Below are 14,269 nucleotides of genomic sequence, written 5' to 3'. Positions count from 1 at the left end.
CATGCACTTAAACCCACTGATTATGCACCTTGTTGGTTGCATGACAGTTTGTATCTTGCCCAATAGCGGAAAAGGGAATTCACGAACTAGGAAATGTGGCTGCAACTGCTGTTGTTCCCAAGCTGCTGCTTATGAAGGTAGACCAAACCATGTTTGTTTTCTCCCTGTCATTTATTACTCACTGGAATTGGGTTGGCTGTCACAGTGCGTTTATAGCAGCCCACAGGGCAGGAAGGAAAGGATAAAGAATCTTCTTACTCTTACTCATTTCTCAGACCTCTTTCTGAAGTGAAGGGTCACATCTATAAATAAGTTTGGTTCAGCCATGTTAAAAGGTAGAGGCACAGCATTCCAGGCAGGAGGTTGCCAACCCTACTTTGATATGGATATCTTTGCAGAGGATCCCTAGTCAAGTTTTACCAACCACACAGTCCAAACCATATCTACTCAGAAGTAAGTCCTATTGAGTTTTATTTTATTTATTTATTTGTTAAATTTCTATACCGCCCGACTAGCATAGCTAGTTATATGGGCTTACTGAGTGTGTTTAGAATTGCAGCCTTCAGGGGCATTCATCTTTACTCTTTGAGTGCTCCCATCTAACACCTCCACGGCACTAGGCTCCTTTCTTCCTACGATGGCCTTCTGGTGACTGGGCTAGCCTGAGGGCACTTAAATCCTTCTTGCCAGAACCAAATAGGCTAGATTAAATGTTCCCTTCCCAGGCTCCACCTTTTAGCTAAGATTTCCTAATTTCCAATCAAAGAAATGTTTTTGTTTGAATTGTATCCTCCAAGTAACTGTGGTTGATGCGTAATGTATCATGCTTAATGACATCACATGGGCCCGCCCCTGTGACATCACTAGGGCCCACCCCTGAAATCTCAGGGGTTGGGATGCTTCTGACCTGGCAACTGTAATTTTCACTCATGCCCCCTACCAATTGCAGCCCTGTATGATATATGCCATACTGTTCGAGAGAGTCCTCCAACCTCCAGTAGAAGCTGGGGAGGGGAGGGGAGAGGAGGTTGCACTGGGTGGAAGGGATCAATAAAAATCAGGTACCCTGCATAGCAAAACCACTACTGAATACAATTCCTTGTGCCCCTTAGAATTTTTTCCAGGAAAACCTTGTATTTCACAAGACCATAAACATTAGAATTTGCAAATATCTGCAAATGGGGGGGGGTTCTTCATAAATGAAAGATTTCATACTCTACTTTTTAACAATACTGTACTCATATTGTTAACCACTGCTATACAAATATTCTTCAACCAGACATGCTGTTTCACAAAGTCAAGGCTTTTACTGTCAGGGGTAGCAGGATGCTCTTGCAATTTTCTACACCCTCATGTGCAATTCATCTTCTCTAATTTCAGCCACTCCCTGGCAAGACTCCATGTTATATTTAACACTGGACATAGTTTCAGAAAGGGATAACATACACAACCAGATTGTTTTCAAAGACAATGTAACAAGATAAACGGAACCCTTTGATCTTTGGGGAGTTCTCTAGCAGTCCTTTTTTCACCCAAATTTGGAAGTGACCTTCAATTAACATCTTTAAGCAAACAATATAAACAAGAGCACAATTTGGAAAAAACAGACCACCACTGCCACATTCACCTAAGTAACATTATATAAACAGTATTTCTATTTTTTTAAATGAAGCTTTCTATTTATCTGTACAATTTATCTGTTCTTTTTATCTGTACAACCACGTCTTAACATTCCAGAAATGTACGTATTTGTGAGAGCCCAAGATGACTATTATGATGGATTCAGACTGCAGGCCTCCTGAACTCTGTCCTCGCATAACCAGCCTATATATTATAACTACATATGGACAACGCTTTACATTGCAGCTGTAATGTGTGCTGAGCTGTTCACGGGCAACAGTCCATGAGTTTGATTGCTTTATGTCACCCAAAAATGTGTAAGAGGATACATTTGCTAAACAAATATGGCTTAACAAGCCAAAATGGAAGTATTATAATAATTGAGCCTAAGCTGTGAACCAGAAAGTCCCCAGTTCAGATCTTGACTCTACCATAAACTTGCTAGGCAGCAAGCAAACTCCCAGCCTGACCTCCACACAGTTAGGATATAATGCAAATCTACCTTACAGGACTGGCCTAAGCATTCCTGAGATAGAATACATAAGCACTTTGAGCAACTTAAGACAGCCAGTGTGGTATAGTGGTTAAGGTGTTGGACTATGACCTGGGAGACCAGGGTTCAAATCCCCACATAGCCATGAAGCTCACTGGGTGACCTTGGCCCAGTCACTGCCTCTCAGCCTCATGAAAACCCTATTCACAGGGTCGCCATAAGTCGGAATCAACTTGAAGGCAGTACATTTGAGCAACTTAAAGCCCTATAGGTGGATGGTGGAAGACAATTTTTTTTAAAAAAACAATGACAATTAATATGTATTAAAACGTTCCCTCCAGTTATCCCAATTCAAGTAGGGCAGTGACATTTTATGAATGTTCTCATAGGGAAAAAGTCACTCTCCAACAACTTGGAAGGAATTGTTTGGAAGTGACCAATTTAACGTTAATAAAAGCCCCAACTTAGTATTTTCTGCCTTTTGTTGTTTGTTTTTTCCTACACATTTCTTACATTAGCAAAAGCCAAAAGTGTGGAACAGACATCTTATCTAACTTTTTTACCAATAAATAAATAACTATATTTATATATTTATTTATTAAATTTGTATCCTGCCCTTCCTCCCAATGGAGGCCAAAGCCACAAACTGGAGACCCAGTGCCTGCAGGAAGAAGGAGAACATCGCCACCCAGGGAAGGAGAGCCTGCTGTTGCTGCTGCTGTTGGAACACCACCTCCACCACCCTTCCCAGTGGGACTGCTGCCTGGCAGACGTGCCTCCTGCAGGACCAGGTCCCAGGTACCCAGCCAGCTGTGACTAATTTCCATCACCTGTCCCTCTTTGGAGGGATACATAAGCCGGCTGGCTGAGGTGGCCTGGGTTGTTGTCTTTTGTTTTGTTTTTGTTTTTGTTTTCTTTTGGGTGCCATTGGTTTTAGCTATGGGTGGGTTCGGTTTCGTTTTATATTGTAGTTCTTGGGTTTTTATGTAGTTTGTATGTTGTATTTTACTTTATCTTGTACGCCGCCTAGAGTGGCCGCTTGTGCGGCCAGATAGGCGGCCTAGAAATAAAATTTATTATTATTATTATTATTATTATAAACACCAAAATAATAAAATAATACCATTTTTTTAAAAAGCATATCTAAAAACACTTCTGAAAACAGTTACAGTATATACTCACAGCTATTCATTTCAAGGCTGCCAAGGACAGTTTATTTCAGTCATCAGATGCCTGAGTAAATGGAATGTTTTTTTAAATACCTGCTGAAAGTTAATAATGAGGGAAACAGACATATCTCACCAGGAAGGACAATCCACAAATATGGACTAGCTACCGAGAAGGTCCTGTTTTATTTATTTATCATTAAATTTATATTCTGCCTTTCCTCCCAGAAGGAGTCCAGGGTGGCAAACAAGTGATAAAACACTATAAACATCTATAAAACATATTGAAAACAAGCATCTTTAAAAACATCTTTAAAAAAACCCTTTAAAATAAACTTTTTAAAAAAATATTTAAACATATCTTAAAAACAATTCCAACACAGATGCAGAATGGGAGAATATCTCTACTTAAAAAGGTTGTTAAAAGAGGAAGGTCTTCAATAGGTGCCAAAAAGGCAGCAGAGATGTAGCCTGTCTAATATTTATGAGGAGGAAATTCCAAAGTAGGGTTGCCAGGTCTCCAGTTTTTACCCAGACTCTAGTTTTGGGGGGTTCTCTCCAGGTCCACAGATGAGTAATCCCAATCTCCCAACTCTGTTTTCATTTTTTTAAAAAAATAAGTTTCTAGGTGGTCTTGTTGAAGAGATATACACCAAAATGTGAGCCTCCCCCCTCCAACTTCTGTTAGAAGTCGGCTGCTCTAATCCCAGCCGTTTCAAGTTTTTAGCCAATAAGTGAAGTCAGGGTTGTGATTGACAAGAGATTACTCATCAATCACAGCCTGCTGACACCTCACCCCAAATCTCCTAATGACCACTCCCAATGGCTTCATATAGATGTTAAACAACACTGGGAACAAGATGGTACCTTGAGGCACCCCACAGCATAACTGCAAGGGGGTTGAAACACAATCACCCGATTCTATTCTCTGAAAATGACCTTGGAGATAGGAATAGAACCACTGTAAAACAGTGCCTTTGATATCCTACTCAACAAGTTGGCTTAGAAGGATACCATGGTCAATGGTATAACACTGTTGAGAGATTAACAGGGTAGCACTCCCCCCCCGGTCCTTCTCTCAAAAAAGGTCATCCATCAGAGTGACCAAAGCCAATTCAGTCCCATAACCAGGCCTCATCTCAGCTTGGAATGGGTCAAGATAATCTGTTTTGTGCAAGAGTACTAGCAATTGCTGGGCCACAACCCTCTCAATCACCTACCCAAAAAAGGGGATATTTGCAGCCGGGGGCAGTTGTCACCACCAGGTCTAGGGCAGGCATTTTTAGGAGCGGTCAGATCACCACCTCTTTCAGGGAGACTCCCTCCTGCCAAGACATATTGACCACATCCTAGATTCACTTGGTCATACCCCTTCAGCAAGTTTTAATAAGCCATGAAGGGCAGGGGTTGAGAATACACGTTGGCCGCATTGTTGTAAGCACCTTGTCATGCCTTTTTCAGGGAGGCCGGAACCACTTCCTCTCGTGTTGACCACACCCTGGATCCACTCGGTCAACCCCCCTCGGCAAGCTTTAATAAGCCAAGGGCAAGGGTCAAGAGGACACATAGCTGGCTGCATCATCGCAAGCACCCTGTCCATGTCATCAGGCCGCATCAACTGAAACTGATCCCAAGAAGTTGCAGCAGATGTTGCACTCAACACCTCACCGGGGACTACAGTAAATGTGGAAGGGGCAACTTTAAAGGTGAACAACTTTATCCTCAAAGGGCCTGACAAACAATTCACAGTGGGCTTCCAAAGGGTCTAAAATTCCATTTCCTGCAGTAGTTGTTAACATACCCCAGACAATACAAAAAAGCTCCACTTGTGGATGCAATGGATGCAGAGAAGTGGGCCTTCTTCATCATCCTCACCATCACACAGTAGGCATGCTTATGGTTATGTTGTTTCACTTGTGCCTAGTCAAAGCACGTCTTTCGCCACTTGCACTCTAGCCATTTTGATAGTTTAATGTTATAGTGATAACTGCACAAGTAAGAGCTCTCACTGAGACTAAAATGAAATTTGGCATACATATTCTTTATTGCAACTTTATCTCCCTTTAAGCTTTCCTCCCTAAAAACATCCACCTATATGTAAATTAGATAATTTTCACCATTGGCGGACTAGATCTTTACTTTCTCCTGTCTCCATGGGCCAATGTTGGGACTATCCACCTACCAATAACCTGACACCATAGTGCTGTTTAGCCCAATGTTGGGGGGCTGATATACAGGAATTGTGTGCTCAATCCTGCTTTCTGTAGGGTTCAGGCATGCCAGCCAGTTCCCCCAGGAATGTTACATGTGGTATACAGGGGTGTAGTTGTGCAGGATCTTGGGAGGCTCTTAGACACCTTACTTTTTTGGAAGCAGGTTCCCTCTGTCTCCAGCAGCCTATGAGCCCTTCAGCATGAAAGGGGAGTATGTTAGCTGCTGAGAAGAGTATTATAACATGCTTCCTTGTCCTTTCCTGCTGATTGGAGCCAATCAGAGTGAAAGGAGATGAGTCAACCACTGCGAAAACTCTTCTCAGTAGCTAACACTCTGCTTTCATGCTGATTGGCTTCTAGAGACATCTGTTGTTGTGGGAGAAGATGTTAACAGGGTTCTCATTCTCAACACAGCAGAAAAAGGGGGGGAGGGGGAAGATGTGTGATTTTCTTCCAGCCCAGAGCCAAAGTAGGGGGGGGAAGGGGGAAAGTGAGGAAAAAATAGGTTCAAGGTGGGAGGGGGAGAAAGCATGTGTGTGAAAGAGTGAGTGTGCAAGAGATTGTGTTTCAGCTTTTAATGATGTTTATTTATTTATTTATTTATTTATATTTGATTTATATCCCACCCTTCCTCCCAGCTTGAGCTCAGGGCGGCAATATAATATTGTATATATGTGTGTCGTTTATGGTAACATGAAATGCAGATGAATATGCCTAAGAATGTGTGTGTGTTGCAATCAACACCAAACGAATTTCCATGCTTAAGTTTCTCCCTCATTCAGGAAAACAGGCTTTGTCTTAACCCACCCGCAAAAAAGACCCCAGAGAAAGAGGGTGGGAGGGCAGGGAGCCTATGCACACAGGAGTTTTTTAAAAGTTTGTGTTTTTCTTTATTGCTGTACAGCTTTCTGAGTCCATTATGCAGGTCCCAATGATTGTCAGTTCAAGCAAGCCTTCAATTGCTCTTACTTCAAAAAGCCAAGACAGTTGGGGGGAGTGAGAATTCTGTAACTGCAGAAGAAGAAACAGTATATCCTGATAACATCCCATCTACATCATCAAGCAATTTTGTAGCAGCAAGAGATATACATGTAAACACTGAATTCAGAAATTCAAGCAATATCTGTGATAGTAAGAAAGGACAATCAAATGGTAACAGTGACAGAATAGCAGAAAGCAGTATTCAAGCCTGGCCAGATTATTCTATAATTTATTTATTTAATTAATTAATTTAATTTATATACTGCCCTAAGCCCGAAGGCTCTCTGGCCGGTGTACATAAAAGGTAAAAGCAGGCACAATATATAAATACAATAAATACAATAACTCAAAAAACAAAAACACACAAACAATACGAGAACCAAACAACATCCAGAATACAACATAGTAATAAATTACTGTAAAAATACACTTTAAAATGCCTGGGAGTATAAAAAGTTTTTCACCTGGCGCCGAAAAGATAGCAGCGTCGGCGCCAGGCGCACCTCATCAGGAAGACCATTCCACAGTTCGGGAGCCACAACCGAAAAGGCCCTATTTCTAGTCACCATCCTCCGAGCTTCTTGATGGGATGGTACTCGGAGGAGGGCCTTAGATGTTGAGCGCAGTGTACGGGTAGTTTCATATTGGGAGAGGCGCTCCACCAGGTATTGTGGTCCCATGCCGTGTAAGGCTTTATAGGTCAAAACCAGCACTTTGAATTTAGCCCGGAAACAAATAGGAAGCCAGTGCAGATGGGCCAAAACAGGTGTTATATGAGCGGACCTTCTGGTCCGCGTCAACAATCTGGCCGCTGCATTCTGGACTAACTGTAGTTTCCGAACTATCTTCAAGGGCAGCCCAACGTAGAGCACATTGCAGTACTCCAATCTAGAAGTTAGCAGAGCATGAACGACTGAGGCGAGGTCGTCACTGTCCAGATAGGGACGTAGCTGGGCTACCAATCGGAGATGGTAGAAAGCATTCCGTGCCACTGAGGCTACACCTGAGCCTCAAGAGACAGGGAAGGGTCGAAAAGAACTCCCAAGCTACGAACCTGTTCTTTCAAGGGGAGTGTAACCCCATCCAGAACAGGGTGAACATCCACCATCTGGGCAGAGAAGGCACTCACTAACAGCGTCTCGGTCTTGTCTGGATTAAGTTTCAGTCTGTTAGCTCCCATCCAATCCATTATCGCGGCCAGGCAACGGTTTAGTACGTTAACAGCCTCACCTGAGGAAGATGAAAAGGAGAAATAGAGTTGCGTGTCATCAGCGTACTGGTGACAACGCACTCCAAAACTCCTGATGACCGCACCCAGCGGCTTCATATAGATGTTGAAAAGCATGGGGGACAGTACCGATCCCTGTGGGACTCCACAATGGAGAGTCCAGGGTGTCGAGCAGTGTTCCCCAAGCACTACCTTCTGTTGACGACCCACCAAGTAGGAGCGGAGCCACTGCCAAGCAATACCCCCAACTCCCAACTCCGTGAGCCTTCCCAGAAGGATACCATGGTCGATGGTATCAAAAGCAGCTGAGAGATCAAGGAGAATCAACAGGGTCACACTCCCCCTGTCCCTCTCCCGACAAAGGTCATCATACAGGGCGACCAAGGCTGTTTCGGTACCAAACCCAGGCCTAAAACCGGATTGAAACGGATCAAGATAATTAGTGTCATCCAAGAGTCCCTGGAGCTGGCCGGCCACCACCCGTTCCAGAACCTTGCCCAGGAACGGAACATTCGCCACAGGTCTATAGTTGTTCAAGTTATCTGGGTCCAAGGAGGGTTTCTTCAGGAGCGGTCTCACTACCGCCGCTTTTAAGCAGTCAGGGACCACACCCTCTCGCAAAGAGGCATTGATTACCTCCTTGGCCCAGCCGGCGGTTCCGGTCCTGCCAGCTTTCACCAGCCAAGAGGGGCAAGGATCCAGCACAGACGTGGTCGCCCGCACCAGTCCAAGGATCTTGTCAACATCCTCAAGCTGCACCAACTGAAACTCATCCAATAAATGAGGACAAGACCGTGGTCTGGATGCTTCATTGAATCCAACTGCTATAATACTGGAGTCTAAGTCCCGACGAATGCAAGCGATCTTAGTTTGGAAGTGTCCAGCGAACTCATCACAACGGGCTACAGATGAATCTATAGTATCCCGAGGGCCAAGATGTAAAAGCCCTCGTACAGTTTTAAAAAGCTCCGCTGGGCGGGAGAGTGATGCCTTAATACTGACAGCAAAATAACTCTTTTTTGCTGCCCTCACCGCTGCTGTATATTGCTTAGAGCAGGCACTTACCAAGGCATAATTGCATTCGTCAGGAGTGCGCCTCCATCTGCACTCAAGCCTCCTCCTCTCTTGCTTCATCGCTCTCAGCTCCGGGGTATACCATGGGGCTGTATGAGCTCTACATAGGAGGGGGCGCATGGGAGCGATCGTGTCAACTGCCCGGGTCATCTCCGTATTCCACAGTTCAACCAGGGCTTCAACAGGAGCGCCAGTCTTCTCAGTCGGAAAATCCCCTAGAGCCCTTTGGAAACCCTCAGGATCCATTAGTCTCTGGGGGCGGACCAATTTAATAGGTCCCCCACCCTTGCAGAGGGAAAGGGTCGCCGTAAGCCTAAACCTCAGCAAGCGGTGATCTGTCCATGACAATGGGGTAGATGAAAAATCCCCAACCTCCAGATCACCATCTCCCTGCCCAGTGGCGAAGATCAAATCAAGGGTATGTCCCGACACATGCGTCGGGCCAGTAACAAACTGAGACAGCCCCATGGTTGTCATGGACGCAATGAAGTCCTGAGCCGCCCCAGATAAAGCAGTCTCGGCATGAACGTTGAAGTCCCCCAGTACCAACAGTCTAGGGGACTGCAACAATATCTCCGAGACTACCTCTGTCAGCTCAGTTAGGGAATTTGTTGAGCAGCAGGGCGGGCGGTACACCAACAAAATTCCCAACCTGTCTCTCTGGCCCAGTGCAAGGTGGAGACACTCCAAACCAGTCGTCACCTGTACAGGGTGCTTGGAGAGTGAGAAAGAACTCCTATAGACCAAGGCAACCCCACCTCCCCGACCTTCGGCTCTACCATAATGCTGAACCATGTACCCAGGTGGGCAAAGCTGGGAAAGAGCAACTCCTCCCTGATCACCCACCCAGGTCTCGGTTATACACGTCAGGTCAGCCTCCTCCTCCACAATTAAATCATAAACAAGGGAGATCTTATGTTGTACCGACCTGGCATTTAACAACAGCATATGGAGATCCGAAGGCTGACTGATAGGACAACCAGCAGTCCTGGGGATGTGAGGAGAACCGGAACAGGTCACAGACACTACTTGTCTGGGACGAGTTCCCCTTACCTGGCATGTTCTCCTCACAACACCATACCTCCCATTACCCGTCACTACGCTAATTGGGCCCCCCGAAGGTCTCCCCGGTTGATGTATAATACACTCTCCCAGGCACATATTAAAACAGATAAAAGCACCAATACACACACACCTGATCACATTCATACCAAATAATAACAAATAATACCAAAAATTTATATCAAAATACACACACATACACACACTTAATCAATAATACAATACAATAAACATACACTCAATACACTCAAACAATATTAAACTACAACACAATTATAATCTTAGAAGGTTGTATAATCTTCGAACGGGACGTAGCTGTGACTATCATGAATATCCTCTCTATTCCTACTTTTTTGAGTTGCTGCTGCTATGAGCATCTGTCTGACCAAAAAGCTCCTGTATGACCAGGACTGTGGTGCCAAGTTCCACAGATGGACCCCAGCCCACAGTTTGGCAACCACTGATCTAGAATCTAGAACCTGGATACATGGCAAACACCTATGGTAATGGTATTCCATTGGTTGGTTGGTTAAAACACACATATTTGTGAGGGCATTCCCAAGCACTGATTTTTAGTACCAGCTCTACTGGAAATTTTGGATTTCTGCGTTACTTGCATTTTTTAGTATTTTTACTGTTTTAGTAAACCACTTTGCTGTTTTATATGAAAGGAAGTCTGTGAATGTTTTAATACATATATTTATAAATAAGTTAATATTCTTTAATTTATTGATAATTTTTGACTTCCACTGTGCTTATGAGTGTTAGTTACATATTAATACTGTGCTTCCAAAACTTGCATTATTTTCAGTGCGACACTGGAATCAATAATATGTATGTTTGAATAGAATACAGGGGGTACTTCTAGAGCATTCTTACTATTCTAAAATGTTGGGTGGTTTTTTCCAAAGACTGAAAGTATGGAATCAATGTACAGCACTGTAAACAGTGCTGGCCACTATACTTTATATTTGACAGATGTCTGATGCAGGAAGAAATAAATTATTCATAGTGAAGATGACTCTTGCTAGTTGAAAACTGTCAAAATCCATCTTTTTATTTGTGCTTTTATCACAAGTGTCAAGCTACACATACAAGAATAAAAACATGCTACCTTTAAACTAATGAGAGAAATTTCTTTTGACAGCCATAGAACTGCTAATATAAAGTGTTGCTCTACTGAAGGGAGATCAATCTTGTGCATCTCGATTCATTTTCATAATTCTGATGTCCATGTGCTGACAATCAGAAATACTCAAATTGGATGAGCATTACCTTTTTAAACAAAATATAAAAAACTGATGATAGATTTGACATGATTCCAAAAAAACTCATGAGCAAAAGTGTACAAAGATGTATATCTGCCAAAATAAGATGGGTGATGCTGTTAAGATTTGAGAGTGATCACTTATGTGTATGTAGACAGTTGATAAGGATTTGGCTAGTGGGAGCCAGAAGAAGAGGATTCAGTCAATGGCAGCCAGAGAGGCAATACCCTGTTATGGAAGACTACCACTGACCCACACTAAACAGTTATGAAGTTAAGGGATTGTACTAGATGCAGTTGGCTAGTCAGCAGATATACACTTACACTCCAATTCCACTCAAACAAATGATAGTCAGGTTGTCAGATCATCCTCAGTCCGTGGAGGCAGGCTTTCATGCATCAGAGTCACAGGCTGCCACGTCAGTTAACCCACATTGAATAAACAAGGTCTAGTCTTTCCCAAGATTTGACAATCCCGACTTCTGTTGACAGGCTGTTCCAATCAAGCAAAGTGCAATATGAGGAGGTAACATATGCAGGCAATATCCACCTGTGCATGAAGGACCCAATCCAGAATGAGACCTCAACATAAGTTAGCTCCATAAATTTAAGGCTAGGTGATATTTTATTATTATATATGACAAATTTGTAGGCAAATTGTACAACTTTCTGCCTAGCATATTTAACTATCTAGCATTAAGATAAAGGTACATTATCTTATCTGTTACAATAGGTTTTAGGAGATATTTAAAATCACTGGCATTTGTATTTAGTAGGATTTTATAACTGGTTTATTTTTAGGTGATTTTAGGAGTATTTTATATAATGTATATCACTTTTAAAGTAGAAAATCTTTTAAAGTGGAAAAGCATCTGATAAGACAAACAAATATGATCAGAATGAAGAAGTAAATGCATACACACAATTTGTTCACCAGAAATGCCTTTAATATTTCCATAGTTTATTTAAATTAAAAGATTAGGCACAAAAGTGGTTAAAAAGAAAAAGTGAGGCATGCTGCTGATATTTTCCCTTTGATGAGCAAATGCAGCATAAAAAAGAAGCGGGAGAGAGGCAAATTTAGGAAGAGAACCTCAAGAGGTGTCAGAAAAATATTCATTGAAATACATTAAAACATGTTTTTCATGTAAATCTTAGCCCTACACTTGTAAGCACAGGGTGCTGTTGTGGGACAGCACGTGACCTCAGGCAGCAACAGCAGGGGGATTCAACCTCCCACCCATGCTATAGCTATTACGGCACCACATGTCTTCCCAGACGACCCTGTAAGAGCTTTAGGAGGGGGCTGGGTCACGCCCAGGCCTTTAAGAGGCCTCATGCATACTGCCACTGGCTTTGCAGGGGAGTCTGGAACTCATTCTTTCAGAATCAGGATTGCCACCTCAGCAGCATCAGGGGGTTTGCATGTAACCCAGATCAAAGCCATTGGTTGTTCGAGATCACATGCATATCATGGTTACATCCACCCACCATCTAAACTGCATTCTGCCAGTAACCTTTGACTTTTGTTTCAGACCAAAAAAAGAGAGTGGATCGTCAGCCACAGCATCATGCATTGGGCTGAACCTCATGCGAGGTCTACACTGTGGGCTGATCAACTCAGCTTGTCATCATGTGCGCATGTTTGCTGAATCTCTAGATGTGGTATGAGGTGGGAGGAGCTGCTTCCGGGGGGGGCAGCAAATTTGGGACTGTGGCTCACCTGATTTGCTTCTTGTACATCTGGGGGAAAATGACCTCTGTGCGCATAAAGACACTGACCTGTGAGCTGGTGGTAAAAGCTGACCTAACCTTCTTGGTTTAAGAACACCTATCTATGACATTGGGATGGTCATTATGGTACCAGAGGCGGCTGTGGAGAGGCGCGAGGAAAACCCAGACAACAGAGGCGGCTCATCGGTGAGTTAACAAGGCTGTAGCATGCCTAGTCTGAGCAAATGGTGGCCTAGTGGTTTGTCACCGGCTAATCAGCCTGGCTGGGAGTCCAGAGTCTGTGAGTTCAAATCCCCGCTCGTATCTCCTGGCTATAAACGGCCAGCTAAAGATCACCCCCACAGTGAGTGGCTCAGGGGTTATGTGTAAGCTGCATAGTCCCAAGGAGCCCCATTGCCCCTGAGCTGGTAGTTGCAGACAAGGAAGGAGCTGGCTTGTGCAGCTGTAGCAAGCTGAGCAGGCCCTACCAGCTGGGGAGGACTAGCCTCAGAGGGAGGCAATGGTAAACTCCCTCTGAATACCACTTTTCATGAAAACCCTGTTGATAGGGTAGCCATAAGTTGGGATTGGCTTGAAGGCAGTCCATTTCCATTATTCAACCAAGCATGATTGGCTTGTTGGCGAGTCAACAAAGCTGTGGTGTGCCTAGTCTGAGCAAATGGTGGCCTAGTGGTTGTCACCTGCTTACCAACATGATTGCCCTGAGGTTCAGCATACACATTGCATTAATCTCTCTGAAAGAAGGCTTGGCAACATCAGTAACAGTTTATTATCTTGGATACAGTATGCAAGAGTGATTGGCGGCAGGTGAGAAAGCACTGTTCCCCTCCCTTGTGGCAAAAATGATATTGGGCAGAATTAAGCATAAGAGGAACTGCCATAAATTAATTGTTTTTATATTGTTTTAAATTTTAAAATTGTGTTTTAAATTGTTTTTAAAATATGTGTTTTAAATTGTATATTTGTTTTAATGTTTTTGACTGCTGTAAACTGCCCAGAGAGCTTCGGCTATGGGGCGGTATACAAGTGCAATAAATAAATAAATAGATAAATAAGGGGTCTAATGGGGGTACAGGTGGAGCCGGGGCTCATACAACTCGCACCCACCTGCACAAGTTGACCAATGAGATCCTAAATGCATTAGCTTGTGCCACACTGGGGGTTTAACGCTGGCCAACACCCAAGGGTGGACAAACATTATCTTAGCAAGGATTGTTGGGATTAAAGAGGATCCTTGCTCTACTGCCATGCCAATCCCCCTTACTTGCTGTAAACCAAGAAAGTTGTGGCCTGCTTTCACCCATAAATCACTGTTGCCTATTTTATTCCTGTTGCTGATGAGGGGATGCATCATATATCTCCCACACAAAACCCTCCTGGAAAACTGGGAAGGAGGAGGACTGATGTGTTGTTATCATATATGGGAGTCAC

General features: G+C 43.6%; 1 protein-coding gene across 11 annotated transcripts in view; it reads right to left on the bottom strand.

The window, feature by feature from the left end:
- FGGY (FGGY carbohydrate kinase domain containing) overlaps nucleotides 1–14,269 on the bottom strand; it is a 274,220-nt gene that overhangs the window by 193,522 nt on the left and 66,429 nt on the right. The window lies entirely within an intron of this gene.

Source organism: Rhineura floridana, chromosome 6, assembly GCF_030035675.1.
Source record: "Rhineura floridana isolate rRhiFlo1 chromosome 6, rRhiFlo1.hap2, whole genome shotgun sequence".
Lineage (NCBI taxonomy): Eukaryota > Metazoa > Chordata > Lepidosauria > Squamata > Rhineuridae > Rhineura > Rhineura floridana.
The sequence above is the reverse complement of the archived record's forward strand: the minus strand, read 5'-3'. Positions and strand labels throughout refer to the sequence as shown.